Source organism: Suricata suricatta, chromosome 14 (genome assembly GCF_006229205.1).
Source record: "Suricata suricatta isolate VVHF042 chromosome 14, meerkat_22Aug2017_6uvM2_HiC, whole genome shotgun sequence".
Classification (NCBI taxonomy): Eukaryota; Metazoa; Chordata; class Mammalia; order Carnivora; family Herpestidae; genus Suricata; species Suricata suricatta.
The window spans coordinates 82,705,263-82,712,364 of NC_043713.1; the positions used below are offsets into that span (position 1 = coordinate 82,705,263).

Sequence of the window (7,102 nt, forward strand, 5' to 3'; positions counted from 1 at the left end):
AGGGCAACCTTACTCCCCGCCACACTCGAAGTCGGGGGGAGCTTCGGCTACACATTCCACGAAGTGCTGGCACTTACACCCAGAACCCGGAGGGCGGTTGACCGATCTATAGGGTGGTGACCTCTCATTACAAATGATGTCAGGGTTTGGAATGTTCATTATCGCCAAGGACCTGGTTAGAGGTATAGAGACCTTTTTTCACCATAACCTAATTTTTTTCTCCCTCTTACATTTTTGTTTTTTGGGTTTTTTTTTCCTTTGGCGTGTTGTACAGCAGTATAATTTTTCACTTATTTATTCCATCAGTAGATATGGTTTGTACAATGTACAATGGTTCCATTTCAGAAAATAAAAAAAAAATTTCAAATCATGAACATCACGTGGCTTCATAGCATAGTGATAAAGAGTAAAATCGGATGGATGGTCAGAGGGTCCCTCACCAGCTGCTCTGGCCTCTCCTGCACGACTGTGTGGCCCTGACTTTGTGCAGGGCACTAAGCTCCTTGCACGCAGGGACTGTTGCCTCCCAGCGTCATGGTAGCTGCCTTCATTAAGCACCAACTGGATACTGTGCACAGGTGTCACAGACCTCCTTGCCGAGGTGAGGACACAGCCGAAGTGGCAGGGCCAGGCGGGGGGCCCGTGGAAAGCCACACCTGTTCCCCGGTCCTCAACTTTGTGAGGCTGTGGCTCGTGGCCTTGACTTTGGAGGCTGTGGCTCGTGGCCTCGACTTTGGAGGTTGTGGTGGGCACTCTGTGGAGTCGGCCCATAGGTGGATTGCAACTTTCCTTGGCTTGTCTTAAGTGACTGTGGCCAGGCTGGAGCCAGAACCTTCCTGGGGCCCTTTCCCCTCCCAGCAGCTGGGGCATTTCTCTCCCTCTCAGCTCAGACTCCCTCCCTGGAGGCTCCCTCCATGATTTCTTTTTCTCTGGCCTGTCTCACCACCTCCTCTTCCACCTGAAGTCAGGCCCAGGCTGATCTGCCTGCAGAGCGGGGAGGAATGGGATTATTGTCTCGGTGAGCGGGGCCTGTGCCAACCCACCTGGAGGCAAATGGTCTCTCTGTTTTGTCTGCCTGTCCCTCTCACCCCCTTCTTTTTTTTTTTTTTTTTTTTTTACCATGTTCTAGTGTTTTTTGCCAGGATTGATTGCCCAGCGCAAGAAACTCCTGAAATCCTGATGGAGAACGTTCGGCTTTGTTTGCTCAACCAAAACTATGCTTTGGTTGGCACCCTTGTGCTTCTTCCTTTTCTGTCCTCCCTGTGTGTCCACATGTCCATCCTGGGTGACGTTCCTTCCTTTCCAGACTTGTCTCTGTGCATCCGCCACCCTTATCTTTGCCCCCCCCCATCTGCTTCTCAGTCATGCGCTCACTCTCTGTGTCTCTCTTGGCTTCTCTGTCTCTTGCCGTTTCCTGTCCGTCTGCGGAGCTGCCTGACTTCCTCTCCTGTCCATTAATCGAGAAGCAGTCATACACAAGAGCTGGGAAACGTGGCTTTGCAAGCATTCATGTGAGCACCGTGTGTGTGTGCCGCGCCCCGGGCAGCAGTGACTCAGGTTTGACCCTTTGGCTGTAGCCAAATAAGTGCGCCAGTGTGCCAGGATGGCCAACACGGTTTGGAACCAGGGGAGGTGCATTTTGATGAGGGGGCGGAGCCAGGGATGGTGAGGGGTTCCAGGCATGGAGCTAAGAAGTTTGTTTTTCCTTGTTGACACTAAAGGAGTAGGCTGGAGGCTTCTGAGCCAGGCAGGGCTCTGCTGGACTGGGGGCGGTATTACCAGGGAATGGCATGGGTTGGAAAAAGCCAAGACTGGAGATGGGGGCAGAGCAACTGGGGAACTGGGGCACTAGGCCACATAGGAGACCAGGAGTTGGCAAAAGGCCGTGTGCTGCCAGGCAATCAGTACTGCAGCCCAGCTGGTGGGCTGGGGGAGGCAGGCAGAGAAACTCAGGCCTGGGTCGTAGCCTAGACTAAGCCAACAAGGATCATGGAGGTCCACAGTCAAGAGCAAGGAGGGACTGCAGACCTTAAAGGCCAAGTCTAACCTTCTGCTCCTGTGGGTGAGGAATGCTTTATTTCCCTCCAGGGGAAACAGACCACCTGCTCTTTGCCAGTTGCATTCTCCTCGTCTGCCAGTAGAGGTCGCCATTGTCCACTCGGTCCTAGGGGCAGCTACGTGACCCAAGCCTGCACCACCACCATGGTCCCACCCCGTGGCCACAGCTGCTTCAAGGATGGTCACATGAGCCAGTGGGGCCCAGTGACAGCCCTGGAGTTTCTGTGGGAACTGCTGGAACTGCCAGTCACTAAAGAATTCCCTAGGGGGCCAGCAAGGTCGGGAGAGGCCTGCCTGAGAATGACTTGAACACAAAAGAGTTGAAGGAGGCGGAGTGTGAGCTTCCTGCGGGCAGCCCTCCTGAACTTCGTGTTGTGAGTCACCAAATGCCCTTCAGGTCAGTTTTCCTGGGATCTTTTCCCACAGGAGCCCCCACTCGTCTGTCCCAGGGCTTGGAGTCTCTCCTGGACGAATCCAGAGGAGGGGCGGCTGCCCGTAGGGGGGCTCTGACTCCTGATTGGGCGTCATTCTCTTGGAAAGCGCGTCTCTCTCCCCCCTCCCAACTTCTCCCTGTAACGCTCCCATGTGACAAGAACTTAGTTCAGAGTTGAGGAAAAAGATACAGCAAGGATAATAATGACCCGTTTTGGGCTTCTGAAGCAACCCCTTCCACAGTCTTCAGAGCCCCAGCACTTCAGACCTGTGTCACGTCAGGTAAAGTGTCTTCGCCTCTCGGCCCCAGTCTCCTGATCTAGGGTGGGAAGGATAATAGTGCCTCCTCTCGGGTCCTCGCAAGGAGTAGACGAATATGGCGGGTCCTGGCACATCGTAAATCTCAACAAACGCCGGCCGCTGTTACCACTACTATCGTTACGATCTTCAGCCAGGTCCCGAGCCCAGAAGCCCAGCTCCTAGAGAATGAGGCGCAGGAAAAGGCAAGAACTGCCCACTCCCAGCCGCGTTGGGCTAACCTTTAAAAAAAAATTTTTTTTTAATGTTTATTTACTTTTGAGAGAGACAGTGTGTGAACAAGGGAGGGGCGGGAGGGGGAGACAGAATCTGAAGCAGGCTCCAGGCTCTGAGCTGTCAGTACAGAGCCCAACACGGGGCTCGAACTCATGAATCACAAGATCATGACCTGAGCTGAAGTCAGATGCCTAATGGACTGAGCCACCCACGGGTCCCTGGGCCTGCCTTCTGACTTATACTTGGCTTTCTGAAGACCGGCTTCTTCCCCGGATGACTGACATGGGGTTATCCGTCCAGAGTGTCCCAGATGATCCATAGCCTGAATCATGTCTTGTGGGATGAGTAGAAGCCCATCAGGAATCAGACAGAAGGGAAGACACCCCTGGCTAAAGGCAAGGCTTGAGCAAAGGCTGGAGATTCGAGGACATGTCCCTGCCACAGCCACGGGCTGTGCAGGAAAGCAGGCCCAACAGGGAGCGTTGGGGCCCTGAGTCTCAGAGGACTGGTCCACTGGGGACTCATTTTTTCCAGCCTTCTTCACCATTGTTCTTCCTCCATAGGCTCTTGAGAGAAAAGCCTCTGGGAGGCAAAGACCAGGCTGCGGTGCCAGGCCTGTGGCTCCTGACTCCCTCCTGGATACCCCTGGGACACTGGTGCCCATGGATGCACTGGGTGACGTGAGGTCAATGGCTTCTCTCTTCAGACTTTGGCAGAAATAAAAATCTGCTTTGCACCAAAGAATCTCAAGAGACTCTTAAGTCCTGCTCTTTCCTCCCTCGGGCTCCCTCAGTTATGAGCTCATTTGACCTCCGAGCCACCTGGCCAGCAGGGGCCAGCTCCCCATTATACAGATAGGAAAACTGGGGACTGGGAAATGACTGAACAGAGTCCTGCAGTGACTCTGTCTGTGAAGAAAGCTTCGGAATCCAGCCCGTCTTTCCGTGGGTGAGGGGTCAGCAAATCCAGCCCACTGCCTGTTTTTGTAAATAAAGTATTATTGAGGGGCACCTGGGTGGCTCAGTCAATTAAGTGTCCGGCTCCTGATTTCGGCTCAGGTTATGATCTCACGGCTCATGAGGTTTTTTTTTTTTTTTTTTTTTTTAATTTTCTTACATTTATTTATTTTTGAAAGACAGAAAGAGACAGCATGAGCAGGGGAGGGTCAGAGAGAGAGGAAGATACAGAATCTGAAGCAGGCTCCAGGCTCTGAGCTGTCAGCACAAAGCCCGATGCGGGGCTCGAACCCACATCTGTGAGATCATGACCTGAGCTGAAGCCGGACGTTCAACCGACTGAGCCACCCAGGTGCCCCACGGCTCATGAGATTTGAACCCTGCACTGGGCTCTGTACTGACAGTGTGCAGCCTGCTTGGGATTCTCTTTCCCCTTCTCTCTCTGGGCCCTCCCCCATACACTTTGTCTCTCAAAAAAAATTTTTTTAATGCTTATTTAATTTTGAGAGAAAGAGAGAGTGAACAGGGGAGGGGCAGAGAAAGAGGGAGACACAGAATCAGAAGCAGGTTCTGGGCTCTGAGCCGTTAGCACAGAGCCCAATGCGGGGCTCGAACCCACAGACTGTGAGATCATGACCTGAGCCAAAGTCGGATGCTCAACCGACTGAGCCACCCAGGCGGCGCCCCCCAAAACAAAGTTTTATAAAGAATTATTGGGGGGCGCCTGGGTGGCTCAGTCAGTTAAGCCTCCGACTTCGGCTCAGGTCATGATCTCACGTTCGTGGGTTAGAGCCCCATGTCAGGCTCTGTGCTGACAGCTCAGAGCCTGGAGCCTGCTTCTGATTCTGTGTCTCCCTCTCTCTGCCCCTCCCCCTCTCATGCTCTTCTCTCTCTGTATCAAAAATAAATAAAACATTTTAAAAAATTAAAAAAAAAAAGAACTATTGGAACACAGCCATGCTCGTGCATTGACATTTCTCTGGATGCTTTCACGGCGCAGCAGCTGCTGGAGAGACTGTAGTTTGCAGAGTCGAATGTATGTAATAACTGACCCTTTACAGAAAACGTTCGCCTGCCTCTGCCGTCAGCCACACTTTCCTATGGAAACACTGTGTAGAGGAAAGACTAAGAATTACCTACGACGTGCCAGGCACCGGGCAGGGCTTTGCGTTACCAGCTTGTGAGGATGTAGCCCAATGAACCTCCACACACTGACTCCACCCGCATGGCCCCTGCTGTCCCTCCCAGTCACCACCCCTCAGAGGGCAGCTACTCTCCCAATTTCTCTCTGCACAGATGTGTTCTGCCTGGTTTTGAACTTTCCATTCATGGAATCACAGTATGTGCTCTTTTACATCTGTCTTGTTTCACTGAATCCGATGTTTGTGAGTTTCATCGGGACGGTTGCAAATCATTGGAGTCCCTTCTCCTTGCTGGAGAATATTCCACAGGTGAAGACGCAAGAAGGTACTTGCGCATGTACCTTCACTTTGGTGAAGGGGAGCCTGCGTCCTAGCTCTCTGGCTTCCTCGTTAGGTTCTGGCGCGAAACCACCTACTGCATGATTCCGTTTGCATGAAATTTCGAGGAAAAGCAACACTGTGGTGATGGAAGGAAAAGCCTGGGTTGTCAGGGACAGGGGGCGACAAGGATAGACTGCAAAAAGACAGGAGGTGATGAAAACAATCTCTAACACCGAACTGTGGGCAGGATCCCACAGCTGTGTGGATTTCTTTAAAGCTCGTGAGCTGTATGCTTCAATACCTCCATAAAGTTGTCTCTCCCAAACCCCAAATTTGCGCTCATCTACTTCACACACACACACACACACACACACACACACACACACACCTCCCCCGCCTCAGTTTCCCTATCTACAAAACAGCTTACGGTCCCTTAGACATGGGAGGCCGCCTGTACAAACTGTCGAGGGCAGCTTAGCCATGGACCTCTTCCGGCTTCCCCCATGATTAGACACCCCCACCAGCGCAGCCTCTCTCTGCAAAGGCCGGGAGCTGGGGGGTGGCCTCCGTGGCCAGAAGTAACATCTGAAGCAATCAGGATCCTGTTTGGCTTTGCCGTGTCCGACCTGCTGCCTGCGGGGGCAGGAGAGCCACGCGCAGCGGATGCACCGGCCCCAAACTGTTTCTCCAAGTAGTCCCCAGAGATGGCCGCTGGCTTTCAATTTCTGCACTTGTTTATTTTCAAAGGGACGTTGCCAGACCACTAAGCCACCCCTGCCCTTTCATGGTTTGTTTTATGCAAGAGATTTCAGGAAGAGAGAGAGGAGGTAAAGCGACCTGAAACCAATTTCTCTGCCAGCCAAGGACTGCCACGGGGCCCCCGCTGATAGATTTGAGGGACAGGTGGGGCCGGGATGCTTCTTGCTGACTGCCAGCCCTCAGAATACTGGGAATCCGGTAGCGTTAATGCTCACGGCTAACCGTTAACAACGAGGCTGGACTGCTTGGACGTCCACGTGCAAAAGGAATGAACCTCAGCCCGTCCCTTGCACCTTATAGCGAAATTCATTCAAAATGGATCATAGAGCAAAATGTAACTCCAGAAATTCTAGAAGAAACATAAGAGAAAACCTTTGTGACTGGGATTAGGCAGAGCTTTTTAATTTTTATTTATTTAAAAAATCTTTAAAAAAATTTTTGTGTGTGTGTGAGAGAGGAAGAGAGACAGAGCGTGAGTGGGGGAGGAGCAGAGAGAGAGAATGGAAGAAGGCACTAGGCTCTGAACTGTCAGCACAGAGCCCGACACAGGGCTTGAACTCATCAACCGCAAGATCATGACCTGAGCCAAAGTCAGATGCTCAACTGACTGAGCCACCCAGGTGGTCTAGTTTATTTACTTATTTTTAAAGTTTATGTGCTCACTTCGGCAGCACATACACTTATTTTTAGAGTTTATTTATTTGTTTTTGAGAGAGTAGTGGAGGGACAGAGAGAGAGAGAGAGAGAGAGAGAGAGAGAGAGAAAATCCCAAGCAGGCTCCACACTGTTAGCGTGGAGCCTGATGTGAGGCTTGAACTCACACACTGTAAAATCATGACCTGGGCTGAAGTCGGATGCTGGACTGATTGAGCCACCCAGGTTCCCTGGCAGAGCTTTTTT

General features: G+C 52.0%; 1 long non-coding RNA gene across 1 annotated transcript; it reads left to right on the forward strand.

Moving 5' to 3' along the window:
• The first annotated feature begins 1,110 nt into the window (after window positions 1-1,110).
• Window positions 1,111-4,052, forward strand: LOC115278070. The gene is made up of 2 exons (XR_003902673.1): window positions 1,111-2,455; window positions 3,588-4,052. It is a non-coding gene; the product is annotated as an uncharacterized LOC115278070 (long non-coding RNA).
• Window positions 4,053-7,102: the final 3,050 nt, after the last annotated feature.